The sequence below is a fragment of the Lissotriton helveticus genome, chromosome 12 (genome assembly GCF_964261635.1).
Source record: "Lissotriton helveticus chromosome 12, aLisHel1.1, whole genome shotgun sequence".
In the NCBI taxonomy this organism is placed as follows: domain Eukaryota; kingdom Metazoa; phylum Chordata; class Amphibia; order Caudata; family Salamandridae; genus Lissotriton; species Lissotriton helveticus.
Window position 1 is genome coordinate 461,071,123 of NC_136073.1, and position 17,763 is coordinate 461,088,885.

Genomic DNA, 17,763 nt, shown 5'->3' on the forward strand with positions numbered 1-17,763 from the left:
GAGTCAAACCTGTTTGCAAGAACTATTGGGGAAACATGAAAGGGATATAAACCTAAATAGATAGTATGTCCAGGGAGATTAACCAACTATCAACAGACATCACAGCATACTCAGATGTATCTGTACAATGCCACTCTAGACTTGCATACAGCTTGAAATAAAAGAGCATTTACATGGTGGTTACCTAAGTTTAAAAAAAAATTAATTAACTTCAGTTTCCTAGGATAGTTACTCCACGTTTGATGTCTTTGTCAGGATCTTTGGATACCAATTGAAGTTTAGCAGATAATACTGACCAGTACTTCGCAGTGCACTTGAAAAGTTACTCTGATGATGTAATAAAGTAAAATTACATTCAAAAACAAGTTATTTATTTTATTTTTATTTTATTTATTTAGAAAGTTTTATATAGCATGAGCAAGACCCAATGCAGGTATCGTAGCGCTTTATACATGACAGAGGCCGTGGAAATAGATAATGTTTTCCGATACAAATAGATGTAAATATAAGAGCACAAAACAATATTTAAAAACAATACTCAAAACAATGACAGCAAGCAATGGTCATGCGAATAGTGAAAGAGAACAAATGGAGCATGGGGGGCTAAGATCCACGGCACTCGGCAAAGGTTTAATCATGAAAAAAGATGTCACTTCTTTCTTGAAGGCGACCGTTGAAGGATTCAGTCTAGTTTCTGGGGGCAGGGAGTTCCAGAAAAGACTTGGTTGCATGTTTTCATTTTGGAGAATCTCTGTGGTTTAAGCAGTAGAGTGCTGGGGATTCAGAGATTCAGATTCAGTTGGGAGGCATCCACCGGCTGCCTCCCTTCACAGGTCTACTGCCCACAAACAAGCATGCCGCCCTCCCTCATCTAAAACAGCGGTTCTTAACATTTTGACTCCACTTAATTATCATTGGAATCCAGGGACCCCCACTGAATCATAATCGGAATTCGGGGTCCCCCCTGAGACCTAACTGGAGGCAAGTTAATCTGGCCTAAGCAATTTCAATGGTTTGAAAAATGTAGAAACAGTCATTCATCAAACAAATACACGAATGATGAAATATTTTATTTAATTTACAATTATCATAAAACGAAATTTTAATTTTATTGGGAAGAGTCAAGCTTTTCTAAATTCAATTGAGGCCACAGTCCTATATTATACTCTGCTTTATGCACTTGCCATATGGGTGAGTGTGAAGTTTATGGGACTGGTCCTTGACCATACAGCTTTCTATGGTATAGGCCCTAAATATCTATCCAAGCGACTCCCCCATTTTCATCCTTCCGAACCCTTTGTTCTGCTGACGCATTGCTGGCTGTTGTGAGCAAGACGAAGTGGAAGAGAAGGGAAGGTACTTCCTTCTCGGAGCAAGCTGGTATGCCCTTCCCTTACATCTTTGTGTGATATGGGATGTGGGCTCTTTTAAAAGTAGCCAGGAAGCCTTGCTTTTTAATGATGCCTTTTAGATTATGTCCCTCTAGTGGCAAGAACAGGTGTCTATTGTACCTGTGGCGCTGAGACACTCTATAGAGTAGCTGTGCCCTTAACAAGCACTATTTGATTTTTTTTATTTGAGCTCAACTACTCCCACACATCAGTCTGAGGATACCAACTTACATTTTAGCCTCCAATTTCAAATTCTTTCAAGCTTATAGAATGTTTAAACATTTTAAATTTACATTTTGCTTCTTTATTTAAATACACTTTAATAATCTATTAATATTATTTAAATGTTTAAAGCAGTCCCAGATCCCAAGAGTAGGCGTTGTGGACCACCGAGCAATCCCCAGAGCAATGGTTACGAACCACGGCTCTAAGAGTTCCTAATAGTTTTCATTCCTGGTTTGCTCTTACTCAACTCAAGGGTACACACTCACTCCTCCCCCGCAGCCTTTGTAGCAAACATTGAGCCAACAAGAGAGAAGCACCGCCTTCGTAATACAAGGATCACACAATTTGTCAGAAGATTCATTTGTCTTGAAAGCATAGAAGGACAGAGAGAGTTGATTATAGCAGCCCTCTTGAACTTCGAAGTTGCAATGAGGGCAATAGAGATTTCCACTTCCAGACAGCGAAAGGACCACACTGCTGGAAAGCACTGCATTTCAAGGTAGGATTTCCAGTATCACTCTTTTTTTTAAATTTCAAATAAGCTTTATTTGATCACAAGTATCATAAAAGCGTTGCGTAACCATAAAAAATATAAAATGCCAATACATTTAAAAAATTAATAAAGGTTAAAAACAGAGGTTTAAGACATGATTTTCCAAAGGTAGTACACTGCCTTTAAGAGGTAGAGGACACAATTTTCTATTCTTAAAATATCCCCAACATAGCCCTAGGCAACAATTAATAACAAAATTAAAAATCATGAAAGTGTGTCCGCACAGAGGATCATTGTTCAGCTAGATCTTGGAATCACTGCCTTGTTGGTAATTTTTGAGCGGATAATCCATGCACAGCCCAAGTACTTGGCAACTCCGCATATGAACAGAGACCTTGAGGCATCTGTCCGCAAAATGCGAAGCGCCACTAGATGGTTCTTGGTTCCCAGTTGAGTGCAAATTGGAGTGAGCCATTTTGTCTTATAGGCAGGACATGCAAATAATAAGTGGGCTACCGTTTCTAGCTGGGCTCCGCAGCATGGACAGTGGGCCGAAATATATTTTGTGGGATCCCGTTGAGCAAGCGTAGAGTTTAGATATAAGGAGCCAAAACGGAACTGCATATAGAGAATCCTATCTCTGGGAAGTCTAATAAAATCTAGATATGATTCCTGGTAACTAACGTGTTTATGATGGAGGAATTTGTCAGTTAGTCTCCCAAGCCTGGAGTGGTGTACAAGCTGGTAGTTAACCCAGTTCCAGTAGATCTTTTTTAACTCTACCTAAGTCAGGGGGGCCTGGTTCTCCCAAAATTCTGCTAGGCCTAGTTTACTCAATAGATCCTTCAGATCCCTTAGCCATTTTACCCTCTTATTTGTATCCAGGGCAATCAACTCAGTGAGGCCAGCCGCATAATGTGTCAGTTCTGGGGTGTGTCTTACTCTTGCCCAATACAGTAGGGGACGAAGTCTGGCCTTCTCACTAAACGAGCGTCTGCCCATATCGAGAAATAATGGCTTCAGTGGTGTATGGATGGGGGCAGAGACCAAGGGCCAGATGTAGGAGAGCAAATACCGGTCGGTAACGGCCGATTTCGTCCGTTACCGACCGGTATTTGGTGTTTGGCATGTAGGGGGCTTGAGATTTACAGAATCTGTAAATTCACTGATTCTGTAAATTTACCGAATCGGTAAAATACAGAATCAGTAAATTTACAGATTCTGTAAATCCAGATGTAGGTGGCACCTCAAAGAGTGCCACAGGCCCTTAAGAGTCGGTATTTTACCACACAATCCTATTGTGTGGTAAAATACCGAATTCAGGTGTGCATGCACATCCGTGCATGCACACCTGTGCAATGTGACACACAGACATGCCCTTAGGGCATGTATGTGTGCCACATGTCACACAAGCCTGTACTTGGGGTGCTAGAGGGTGTCAAAGTGACACCCCCTGCACCCTTGCAGGATTCGGTATTTACCGATTCTGTAAATACAGAATCGGTATTTCCCATTGATTCCTACGGGCTTCAAAGCCCATAGGAATCAATGGGAGATACAGATTCTGTATTTACAGAATCGGTAAATACAGAATGTTACAGATTCGGTAATTCTGAATTTAAAATTACCTACATCTGCCTCCTTCCTATTTACCTACTCTTAAATACCGAATCGGTAAAATTTGGTATTTAAGAGTAGGTAAATCGGAATTACCTACATCTAGCCCCAAGTCTCTAACGAATGTATTCTCGGATCTTTGGATCTCTGCTATATTTTCAAAACCCCAGATTTCGGCGCCATAGATTGCCGAACTCAACGCCTTGCCCTCATAAACCTCTAGAGCCAGAGCAATCAATCTGGACACAGAAGAACGCTGCTCTCTTGAGATGGCACCCGTCACCCGTTTATGATTTAGTAGCATCTTACTCAGATGCGACCCCCAAGCCATTTTATCTGAAAGCCTAACCCCAAAGTAGTCAAAAGAATGGGCTCTCTCTAAAGGAGAACCATTCAGGGAGAGTTTAGGTCTAAAGTGGCTCCCAGGGTTAAAAGCCATGAACTTAGTCTTGGTAATATTTATGGTGAGACCCCTTAATGTACAAAAAATTTGGAAACGAGTAAGGAGTTTTTGGAGACCCATCGGAGTTTTAGATATTAGGAGCGTATCATCCGCAAAGAGGAGGGTAGCAATTTTTTCCCCCGCCAGGGTAGGTGCATCTGCTGGAACTTGGCTCAAAAAGTCAACCACACCGTTCACATACAGTAAAAAAGTGTGGGAGCCAGCACACAACCCTGGCGGACACCCCTATTTACCGGTATCTTCTCAGTGGTTTGCCCTTTATCCCCCCATCTAACTCGAGTAAAAGTGTCCTCATGGAGGCGTATTAAAAGAGATAGAATATAGGGTGGGATACCCATATCCTGAAGCACTGCCCATAGCTCACTCTTTTAATTGATAGTTATTTTTGTAGATATTTATTTATAGTGGCCATAGATATGCAGAGCAGTACACCACTGTACAGAGAATGTTTAGAATGTAGTAGAAGCCCCTCAAGCATGGTTAGTTGTGCCTAAAACTGCCCTGATTGTGTGACTTGGGAGTCTGCTTCAGATCAAATTATGGAAATCAGTTTGTGATGAGGAAAAGTGGGTGGAACCATGTATGAGCAGAGCACTAGACAGCAATCTATTAAACCCACTCTCACCTTCCATTCGTTCTCCACAGGCAATCATCTCTCCTGCGCCTAGTGTTTTGTTCCCATATTGTTGCGCTTTATAAATGTTGTCATTCATTCATACTTACATAATTGCTGTTTTACCACTCTCAGAAGAATCGGGGTGAAGCAAGCCGCTGTCTAGCTCAAGCATCTTTTAGCCCGCCGGCCAAGACTTATTTTTGACGCCATGTTCAAAACAACTTTGAACCTATTACCTGTTTTCAATCAATTCAAACCCTCATCATGCCAAACAATATTGTGGGGGAGAATTACACGCTGAACTGAGAAACGGGGCGGTGCATAAACAGCCTTGAACTAAGCTGCTCATTGTCCGTCAGCCAATAGCCAAATAGTACCAAAGAAAGTTTGCAGAAGCATCGATAAAGCAATTTGTTTTTAGACATGGATGTAGATATTTCATAGCTTGCAAAAACAATAGTTTATGTGGAATTAAGTGTCAACCCAGCCTGATCTTCCCTTAGTAGGAAAGACACAGGAAGGGTGGAGGGTTAACAGACCCATCCTATTATTAAAATATAATGTTGACACATTGCATTTGAAATATTCTCTTTGATTGCCAGATATATATTATTATTGGGAAACTGAGAGATTAGATAGTGAGAGCGAAGTGGGACAGAGAGAGAGATCAGGTAGTAAGAGAGATGTGAGGTAGAGCAAGAAATGTAGTAGAGACACGAGGGAGATAGAGAGTTTGGGTGTAGAGGCATGGAGAGAGCAATTGAGAGGTGAGTGTAGTGTCCTGCGAGACACGTTCTAGTGTCTTGCCAGGCACTGGTTTAATAACCACTCCCCCTATGGGAGTGGGCACACACACCCCACACCCATCCACCACCGGCGTCACGAGTGACGTGACCCGGCTAATAAAAGGGCCCGAGCGCACGTGCTCGTGGCCAGTTGTAGTATCCCATTGACTGTGTCTGTGTCAATCATTTACTAGCATGTGGGCCTAGGGCCCACAACACGACAGTGAGATAAGAGGTACGAGTTTGAGACAAGGGACGAAGATGGAAGAGAGGTACAGGGAGGTGAGATGTAAACAGAGCAGTGAGCAGTGTGAGGTAGACAGAGAGTTAATGTAGAGGGGGTGGTAGAAAGGTGGAGGTTGTCATTAAAAACATTAGGGAGAGAGGAGGTTGTGAAAGAGGTCGAGAGATATGGTAGAGATTTGCATTGGGAGAGACGTGGGCTAGACATAAGTCAATCAATCAATCAATCAATCAATCATTTGTAAAGCGCACTACATACCCGCGAGGGTCTCAAGGCCCTGGGGGGGCGCTACTGATTGAACAGCCAGGTCTTGAGTATCTTCCTGAAGGTCAGCAGGTCTTGGGTCTGTCGTAGGCTCGGTGGGAGGGTGCTCCATGTCATAAGTAAGTGTAAAGAGATGAAATAGGAAAGTAGGAGTAGAGCTCAGAAATGTAGACATAGTGTTGTTGAGAGCTGGGCAACAGTTGATTCTGGGCAGTTGGAGACCTGAGCAGGCGAAGGAGCTTCACTCTTGTGATGGAAGATGAATAAAGCCTTGGAAAGTGCCTGAAATTGTGTGTCGTTTCACTACAATTTGGCGACGAGGATGGAATGAGAGAGGGGTGAGGTAGAAGAGGTGAGATGAGTGAGATGAGGTGAAGTGAAGTAAAACGAGGGACGCAGAAAGATTCGTTTAAAATATATTGTTGCCAAACTGCCTGAGAGTGTGAAGGGCACAGTTGGGCAGGCGGGCACCACCCAGCTTCCAGGCTGTACATAAAGCTGTTTTTCTGCACAATAATTTACTGGCAGGATTTCTGAAAAGCCCTGGTTACTTTACAGGGCGGCTTTTTGAGGGTGGGGCGCTGGGCAATTGTCCACATTGCCTATGCCTTTTACCGTCTCTGCATATGCCCTTTCTTTAGCAACAGAGAAAGCTTTCTATAAATAGGGCAGCATTTCACTCTGGGGGTGGAGCCCTCCGCTCGAGTGTGTGATCTGCCGAGAGCATCTTCCGAACAGACCTCGATGCACTGCTCCCCCCGGCAGGCAGCATTGGGTCTGTGATTCCAGGGGGGCGCGCGCCGCCGTGCCCACGTTGTGATTGGCTCGATCGGAATTCCGAGAGCTTTGCCGCGTTTGGATTTGCTTCCATCGAGATTTATGCAAATCCCAGATAATAAGAAGAGCAAAGTGCAAGCTTTGTGCAGTGAAGTGGCAAACCGCGGCAGAACCCTTCATTACAAGTGCCTCCCATGCTATGCAGAGTAAAATCCCATGGTACCTTGCACACTGCCAAACCTGCCATATAATTATTGCCCCTCAATTACAGGTTTTGAATGACGTTTGACTCTTTACGTCATTATTCGGGCAAGTTCTGCAATGTTTGCATGCAGGCATCCATAATTTTTCTAATACGTAGCAAGTATGCAGGTGCACAGAGTGTAATATGCTCTTTATTACAGAATTTAAGTGTGTGGCGGTGACTTGACTCCAGAAGAGACCTCAAGTGGGTTATGATGTCACACCCTCAAACAATGCTATTAAACAGCACTTTACTCTCAGAGCTGTATACATGATAGATGCCATTCTGTGTTTTCAGTTTAAAAATGTCTTTACTCCTTAGGTTGAAAACCTTGATTCCTTTTAAACTTATGTTCTGCTTACGAGGAGTGTTTGTAGGTAGTAGACAGCAGGGGCGTAATTAGACATCAATTTCAGGGGGGGGGCTAACATGAGCGGCCGGCATGGCTCGCGGGTGGGGGGTGGCGGTGTTGTGCGGGAGGGAGGGTCATGCGAGGAAAAATATTTTAAAACTTACCTTTCCGCCAGGTTCAGCGTCTCTCGTCCTGCTCCTGTTCTCCTGCTTCCGACTTCAGGAACAGGAAGCAGGCAGCCAGGCTCGCTCCCCTAAGCCAATCACACCGCTGCAATGCAGTGGTGTGATTGGTCTGAGCGCCGTAACACGGCGCTCAGCCAGTAGCTGTAGGGGTGGGCATTTTCTCCTTGCAGGCTGCAAGGAGACGAGCGGAGTGCACATGACTGGTTTGGGTGGCTCGAGAGGGCCGACTAAACAGTCATTGCGCACTTGGGAGTGGGCATACCACGCCTTCCCTGCCCTGCTCCCTCAGCAGAGCAGCCCGCTCACCCGCAAAGGAAACATAAAATGATAATAACTTAAAGTTATTAGCATTTTATATTTCCTTTCCACTGCTTGAAAGTAGTGGGGTGACGCTCCTCCGCCATAGCGGAGGAGCCGCCACTGGGGGCTAACACTCCCAGTCAGTGCTGGCCCTAGCACTGGTCGCACACAGTGCAGCAGTCTTTTTTGGCACCCTCTACCCCATTTCCTCCTTCTCCATTTTTCCCCTCACCAACAATGCACCTCATCTCTCTATAGGACCTTTCTTACAAACATTTCATTTTTTTTATAGCCCTACGCATAGTTTACTCACACTCAGTTCTGTGATCTGCATGTTGCACGTTCTTTGTAGCAGGTACATTAACTCTCTGTGCTGTGTGGGTGACAGAGGTGCCCATGTGAGTACATGGTGAGCGATGCGACACAGTGAGAGTAGGGTAAGAGGAGTGACTGCAGGGTGAGTGAGTGACCATTTGAATTTGAGTGTGGATGTAAATTCAGAGTGGGACAAATGAATGCATTGTTAGTGATGGGCTTCTTTGATGGAATTTCAGATCGAGCAGTGGGGGGTGAGTGAAGTGTCACATGAGTGCAGGGTGAGTAGTGTGCTCGTGTGCCTGCAGGGTGAGGTACAGGGTGAACAGCACAAGTGCATTGTGAGTGCAGAGTGATCACTGTGAGTGCCAGGTGAGCGGATGAATGGTGTAAGTGCATGGTGATCACTGTGAGTGTATTGTGATCGTTGTGAGTGCAGGGTGAACATGAAAGTGAAGGGCGAGAATGATGAGTGTGGTCTGTGAATGCAGGGTGCATTCCCAGACACTTGAAGTAACTTCACATGTTATTGGTGGTGGTGTAGGGTTTAAGATATAAGTTAAACTATTGCTAATATGTCATTAATCAAGGATTGAGGATGGAGGAAATATATAAGGTGCTGATCCTGCAACAAACTTCCAGTCTTATGATTAGGGTTGCCAACTCATTATTTTGATGTCCCAGACAGTACAAAAATAAACAGTCAACTAAAGCTGTATTTTAAGCACTTATCTGTGCAAACTTAGAACAGCAAATATAAATAAAAATCACTTTTAATTGTGTTCCAGGGCTGCCTAAATGATCGCTTTTATGTTTTAGTCCTAAATATAATGTGTGTGCTTATCTCTCACACCTCTTCCTCCATCACACTCCTAGGCACTGCATGCAACGAGAAGCTAAGAGTAACTGTCTGGTAACTTAAGTACAAAGAAAACCACTTTCCAAACAGGAGCACAACAAATACAACATTCTGCCAACCACACACTTCTGACTATGTAGTGGGGTACTTATAGGGATAAAAAGCACTATATAAACGCTATTATATAGTGCAATACAATCTATAGATGTCACAAACGTTGGACCTAACTCACAACGGTAAACTTACAGTTTAGTGTGCAGTGCTTAATTTGTAAAATATGAAGTCCAGGAGCTCACATTTTTGTAGGAGGCCACACCCACTTCTTGCACCAGCCCCACCCACTTACTCTCTTGGCTCCACCCACATCATCAACTGGTGTAGAAAAGAGTTTGAGGGACCCACTAATTCTGAAAGATACTTTCAGAAGCAATATTACAGCAGAATAATGTATAACAATATAGTACCACTTTAAATCCTCTCTGTCTACACCTCACAATGTTGCCCATTGTAGAGATGTGCCTCTTCTCAATCTGTCCCGTTCTGCGCATTGATTTAATTGTGCATGACGGCACAGAATAGAACAGTGCACCTTATCCATAATGCAGACACTGGGCTGTATAATCTGCATGGAGGAGGGCATACATTTTACTTTACAGGGACACACCCTTAACCCAGTCCTTCTCCCTATGGGAAAATTCAGTGATGTTGAGAAAAAATAGAACAGAAGCCCATGAGCAGCACTATCCCACCCCTTTTCTCATCACATTGAGAATAGTAAGTAAGTAAGTAAGTAAGTAAGTAAAATTTAATTGCAAATTAATTAAAATCATTGCAATATACACACTCATAATTGACAATTTAGGAAAAGACAATTTTCGAAACTGATAACAAGTCAGTGAGTATTGAGATGAAGAAGTGACAGTTAGGGGGATTAAAGCTCAGTCTTGGTCAGATGGTGGGGTCAAAGAATTAATTTCTGTGATGAACTTTACAAAGCGCGTCGCCATCTGAGGTGAGTCGCCCCTCATGCATACATCGAGTGCTTCTTGGCATGTCCTGATGTTAAGAAAAACGCAAATTGGGCGGAGCCAAAAGGTTCTTTGGGCTAATAAGCCTCGAAAAATGCACAAGATGTGAATGAGATTTTCCTCTTCCTGGTTACAGAAGCGGCATTGGGAGGAGTCATCTTTCTTATAACCTTGGCCAAACTTATATGCCTTCAGTGGGATTAAGCCGAAACGGAATCTCATTAATTGGAGTTTTACGTGAGATTTCACGGAAGATGTAAGATAGGGTGGTAATATTTTGGGGGCATACAGTTTGGAAGCCCAGGAGCCATGGAAGAGCTTTCGAACTTGTTGTGCGTCGAGGTCATTTGATAGTATTTTTGCTTGTTTGGTTAAAAGCTTTGGTTTCGCCTCAATGGGCAGCGAAATTGACCATATGTCCTTTGCTTTAAGGGATTCAAGGGAGAAGGTCAAATATTTATTTCACAATGTTTTAGGGTTGCTGAGTAATGACTATATGCAGCTCTTTAAAGTGTGGGGGCTAGCTTGTTTTGTTTTTAGGCAGTAGGCGATGTATCTTGCGCTCATGATCCATCGCTGGGAAGATAAGGAAAATTCTTTTCGGATTTAGGCATGGGAGGTCGAGTTTGGAAATTGGAAGACCCTACGGAAGCAAGATGATTGAGCTCTATCTAACCAATTAATCATTTTGTCTTTAAAGATTATAGCGCCAAAAGAGATTGTAGGAAAGAATTTTGCAGTAATCAATTTTATTAGCGGGGCAAAGTCCTGGGAGTGAAGAGCACTCTTTGTTCTTATGAAAGCCCCCTCAAAGCTATGAGCAACTGCCTGCATTTCAGTTGTATGCACAGATGGTCTCCCTTTATGATCGATCCAAACACCCAAATACTTATATGCGGTAACAGTTTCCAATGGCTTCCCTTCAATAAACCATGTGTTCTTTTTTGTTTTCAAGGAAGATATTACCATTACTTTGGACTTAGAGGCATTTATCTCTAACATATTGATGTTGCAGTACGAGGCAAGGGAGTCAAGCAGTCTTTGGAGGCCCACCTGGGTTTGGTCTAGGAGAATGGTGTCGTCTGCGTATTGCAGGGTTTGGATTTTTCTTTGGTCAATTCCTGGGGGAAAGGCTCGAGAGCGGGACAGCCATTCAGGGAGGTCTGCGAGGTACAAGTTGAAGAGTAGAGGTGCAAGAATGCAACCTTGTTTTAGACCTCTGCTGGTATAGATTTTATTAGAAGAGGACCATCTTGATGTAACTCTTACCTTGACCCAAGTGTCTGTATGTAGGGCTATTAGTGCTTTCAGTAACGGCCGAGGAATACCCCATCGTGCCAATTTTTCCCAGAGTTTAGCCAGGATCACGCTATCGAAAGCTTTGCGAAAGTCTATGAATCCCAGGTGTAGCGCTTTACCTTTTGCGGCTAAGATGGTTTCCATTAAGTGGGCTGTGCAGATCAAGTTGTCTTCAATATGACAGCCTCTCTGGAAGCCGGTTTGTGTAAAAGGGATAAGGTTGTTATTTTCCACCCACTTGTTAAAAGGACGCTTGCGTATGCCTTCCCATCCACATCGAGGAGGGCTATCATCCGATAATTGTCGGGATTAGAGCGCGAGCCTTTTTTATGGAAGGGAACGAGTAGTGATCCTTGCCAAGAGACCGGGATGGGGCCTCCCAGTATTGCAGCCTCGAAGAGGGGAGTCAATATCAAGGCCCATTTCTGGGCGGAGGCTTTGAATACTTGAGTGGGGATTCCGTTGGGTCCTGGGTCGCCGCATGAGCACATTTTCTTTATTATTCCCGTTATTTCATTTGTAGTTATCTTGGCAGGGGAAATTGTGTCATCCTGGGGGATTGGTTGATCGAGGAAAGAGAGGCTACTGCTGTTGGCAGCGTGCGGTAGTGTGTTAGGGACTTTGACATAGGCCTTCCAGTCAGCAGGAGAAATGTTGGTTGTGTTGGGAGGTTTGGTAGCTTTGGTGGCCTTGTTTACCCAGTTCCAGAATTTTCTTTGGTCTTTAGATTTTATGATCTCAAAGGCAGTTGCCCAATGGTGCTCTTCTTCCAATTTTTTTAGAGTGAACCTGGCCTTCCTGTACTCTTTTCTGACGGCTGATATGTCACTCCTCAAAGATTTATAATCACTTTCGTTATTGGCGTTGGTTCGTTGCAACTTATTTAATTTTCTTTTTGTGATGACTGTATGTTGTTTTTGCTCTTGCAAGGTAGTTGAGGCCGGAAAGTCCTTAGGAGTACGATTTGTTGGTTTTAGGGCTAATTGGTCTCTGAAGTCAATCAGTGTAATTTCCCATAAGGATACCGTCAAGTGGCTAATGCTAGCCGGAGCCCATTTAGTCAGAAGATTGTCCACTTCCGCTTCTATCACTTCCCGGTTTCCCTCGGACCATCTCAGGTTTCTTACACTCTGTAAGTTCGACGCCGTTCCGATCAGGGGAATATTCGGGCAGTGGAGCTGCCTAAGGCCGATCTTGCACGTTAGAATTGCGTGGTCGCTATCTGAGGAAGGTGTTACCAAGAACTGTCGTACCAGCTGGAAAGCAGTTAGTGATATCCATATATAATCCAGAGTGGCCATTCGAGAGGAGGATACATGGGTGTATGCAGCTGATTGGTCCGAAGCAATCCTTTCGTTTAGGATGCGCAAGCCTAATTGGTTTAATAATGTTGCTAATTTTATTCCATTGGTTTCCTTCCGTTGATACTGAGATTTTATCTCTGGAATTGCCCACATTTCATTAACTGAGGATAGTTGAGAAGGTTGGGAGGAATCAGTCTCCATTAGGTTGGTATTAAAATCACCCATTATCAGCCATATGTCATTTGGGAATAGGGCTTCAAGGTTGTTTATTACGGGTAGCATATTTCTCAGAGTAGACTCTCGTCTTGTTTTTGAGGGGTGCAAGTAGACGCAGCCGAGGATGATTTTTTGTTTTAGTTTTCCCTTTTCATGGCTCTTAGCCTCGATGCTGATAAAAATATAGTCGCCCTCACCATTATAAGGTGGTTCTAATTTTGCGACCAGTGTGTTCTTCATGGCAATCAGCACGCCTCCAGATGCATGGCCACCTACAGCAGATGGAATAGCGAGAGATTCGATGACGGTGAAATCTTCCCAAATGGTGTTCTCCAGGGCCCAAGTCTCTTGAATAGCAAAGATGTCGTGGGTCTTCCGGAGATCCATATTGAGAATAACTAAAGCCTTCTCTAGGCCATGGGTACAGTTATTGAGGTATCATTGCACAAAATCCCATTTAAAGATATCAAACCCCTGTCAATCCCCAACTTCTCCACATTTTGACAAAAGTTGTTCTCAATCAAAGAATCGAAAGCATGGGCAATCTCAAGGAATGTTACATAAAGATGTAGATTTTGCTGTTCTTCTTATTTGGTACAGAATCCCTCTCGAAAGCCAGCTTGATTAATCTGAAGAACTCCATTTTCAACAATCTGTTTCTGGACTTTGCCCAAGATCCACGAGTAATACATTTTAACAAATATCATGAGGACATTTGGGCCTAAATTCCTCTAGATCACCTGTCTTTTGTTTACATGATACAGACTAATCTAGTGCAATTAAGTGACTCTGTAATCTATTGTCTGAGATTTGGTAAAATAACCTACGCCCCTCAAGAAGTCTCGTACTGGTATACTAGGCACCATGCTGGCTAAACAAAAGCTAGGTTGATGGCCTATTGTGAATCAAGCATCTTGAACACTAAAGACTGATACTCCCAATTTTTCACCCTCAAACTTTAAAAGACCTGAAAGAACCTCCTAGCACTACAAAAACTTGTGATACTCAAAGAAGCTCCGTGTGCTTTAAACTTATATAACCGTGTTAAAGTCAGACCATAACCTAAACTCAATGCTACCGCCAAAGCAATTCTCAAGGCTGTCATGTACTCTCTAAAGGTCATCAAAGCTAAAATTATTCACTATACCTATAAACTGACTAACATCAGTACTTCATGGACAAAATAAGTACTGCAAGTCTCAACGTCAGCAGCCCATAAAACTCACACTGACAAATAATAACAGTTTTACCGCACAGTATTACCTCAATACTTCAAAAATATCATTTCTGGAAAGAAAATCAAAATTATTTCTTCAAACTACAACTACTAATAATAATAGCTCTTATAATATGATTTGTGCTCTTTTTCTTGCCTCAGTTTTATATGGTGTGAACTCGACTCAAAGGTATTGGAGCACTTTACATGAGCACCAGTTACATTACACAAGGACACATTAATTTTTGGTAGGCACTGGGAGATTGAGTGATATGCCCAGAATCACAGGATGGTGGGCTGACACCCAGACTCAAACCCGCCTCACCAGTTCCAAAATAGGCAGCGCTGGCTGTTATGCCACATCCTCCCCCCTAATCTGGGGGAGAAGCCTGGAGAGTGGACATTCAATGGCAAGAGTGCCTTTCACATTATGTGAAGACCCACAAACTTGCAGGCATTCACAAAGGTACATTTTAAAAGTTGATTTATTGTCGAGGGAAAAGTTAATTGTTTTTCCAAGGACGCACAGCAGTGGGAATAATCCAAAAACTTGTGAGGTGTAGGAAAAGGGGATTGTCTACGAGAAAATCAACATACCCCTGAAAGAAAGAAAAAGTTAGGTGTGAACCCCCTTTTCATAAGCTTTAACAAATGTGTAACTGTGCAACATGCACATTGACAAATGTGCATGTATTCCTGAAAAGCTATTGTAGTGTTGCTAATCGGTGCTTTAAATGGGCTGGTACTTTCAGGGATCGAGTACCTCCACTTCTTTCATTTTCAAGTTAGAGTACCTGCACTTCTCAGCAGATGTCCAATACATTTAGGGGCCGATTTCGATTCGGGAAAAGAATCCATACGACGATTCGTATTTGTAGCTGTTTCCGTACGAATCGTAGTATTCCGTCCGAATCACATAGTACGATCCGCAGGTCAAAACTCCGTCCGAATCCTTGAGAACCGTACGAAAGACAAGGGAAATCCGTACGACATACACCCGTACAGTGAACCGTACGATTCGTAAACATGCCGTACGACCAGCCAAGTATGATCCGGATATGTACGTGATTCGTACGATAAACATCGCGTATAGGCAATTCGTACGGAGAGCCACACAATAACATACGCACCGTACCCCTAAATTCAAGGGGTGTACGCACCGTACACCTACGTCCTTGGGGGTACGGACCGTACCCCTAGGCACCTTACCCCTGAATTCATGGGTTGTACGCATGGGGATATACGCACCGTACCCCTGAAATCCAGGGGTGTTTGCACCGTACACCGAAGCACCGTACCCCTGCAATCACGGAGTGTACGCACCGTACCCGGGGGGTCCGTTCCGTACGCATTACGAGGCAAAATTAGCTTTTCCAGACGTTTTCAGCCCCCGTAAAAAAAGAGTCATACGGAGTGGTGTCGACACGAATCGTACTTGCTGGGTCGTAGAAGGCTGCTGCGATCCGTACGAACATCACGAACAGCGTGTTCCGAGTGCGAGCCGTACGGTTTCTTGAATCATACGGTCTTTTGTACGATTCCTACGGAGAACTGCATTGAGTGCATATCGTACTACATCATACGTACGGGTACGGTTCTGCGTATGAATCGTATGGAAAAAAAGCTCCGTATGGCGATTCGGACTGGATTTTACCGAATCAGAATCTGCCCCTAAATGGAAGAGTACCACTAGGCACCGTACCCCTGAATTCATGGGTTGTACACACAGGGATATACGCACCGTACCCCTGAAATCCAGGGGTGTACGCACCGTACACCGAAGCACCGTACCCCTGCAATCATGGGGTATACGCACCGTACCCGGGGGGGTCCGTTCCGTACGCATTACGAGGCGAAATCAGCTTTTCCAGACATTTTCAGCTCCCGTAAAAAAAGAGTCGTACGGAGTGGTGTCCACACGAATCGTACTTTCTGGGTCGTAAAAGGCTGCTGCGATCGTACGAACATTGCATACAGCGTGTTCCAAGTGCGAGCCGTATGGTTTCTTGAATTGTACGGTCTTTTGAATGATTCATACGGAGAACTGCAATGAGTGCACATCGTACTACATCGTACGTACGGGTACGGTTCTGCGTACGAATCGTACAGAAAAAAAGCTCTGTACGCAATTCGGACTGGATTTTACCGAATCGGAATCAGCCCCTAAATGGGAGAATACCAGCACATCTCTGTAGCAACAAGGTACTCTGGAATAGTTAATACCAACACTTTTCTACTTCAATTTATTGCATCGTTCATTCTGTCCCTGGAGTGCTCTTAGATGTTTGTTAACTTACAAATTATGTGTCATCTACCCTGAACTAAGTGTCAGACTAAAGGAACGGATGTACAATTTACATCTGAGCATTTAGTAGATTACTATTTGTGTACTAAAAAGGAATAATGTTGTTGTTAGTCAAACTGTATTTTTACATAGTGCAAGATTTAACTGTGACATTGCAACACAGCTGCATTCTTAGAAAAAATGTTCTTACAGGACGGTGTACTTGTTCTTTCTTCTGGCAATGAAACATTTGTGTGCAAGTCGTTTTTCAATCGTTTGAAGACTGATGTGGTTAGTTCAGTTTTCCTTTCTTTTTCTACGTCAGACTTAAACTTACATTTGGCTACTTACATTAGATCTCTGTGAAGTCGCTCTCAGCAGGGCTTCTGTCATGAACTGTGCCGGGCAGTATATGGATGTCTCTATCACAGCACCACTTTAAACCAATTTGTTTCTTTTCAGGACAAATAATGTTTCCCTTTAAAAGTTGAATTAATGTGCTAAGAAATATAGGCACATTATTTATTATCTCTCGTGACACGGGTAGCCCGGCAATCAGGATTCTACAGCAGCATTTTGTCATCTGTAGTGCAGTTGCAAACAAACCCTGACCTATGACCAGACCAGACAGTGGTAGTTGCACTTTAGCGTTCCGAAATAATTACTAACTGCCTTTTTAGGGCTCGGCCTCCGCCCACTGAAAGTGGGAGGAGTTTCGAGATCCTAATGTTAAAGGAAAAAAAAAGTATCTCCTAGGGCTTTGGCGAGACAAATTCCACACATTCCTTAGTGTGGTATGTCATCTGGCCAGTGATTCGTCTTCTTTGTGGTGTCGTTTTAATAGCCTTGAAGTGATAGGCTAAATGTCGTTTTCGTCGGGCATGTGTAGCATTTTTCGTGCGTGTGCGCGCAAAGAAGTACATTAATTATAATTAGGAGCTGTCAGGGTGCCTCCGTAAGTGAATCCAGATGGCCGGGCGCGTTCACCATTCAGCAGCGGTCAGCGCGCAGCTGCTCCATGCCAGGCCGGGAAAGGGCTTCATTAGTTCAAGAACAAGAGTCTGACGTTCTGTCATGGGCTGTTCTTTTAATCTCACTTTCATTTTTTTTCTGGAATGGTCCGTGGCCGGTGTGAATGGAATTGTTCTCTCGAGTTTATTATGTGTTTCTTTGCAGCAGCTTTTGTTTTCGGAGCTGAGGTAATGAATAGCAAGCTGGCAGGCAGCGCCTTTTAGAACTGTTTGCTTTCTGTTTGAGACTCCTGACAATGTTTTACAAAATCTTTT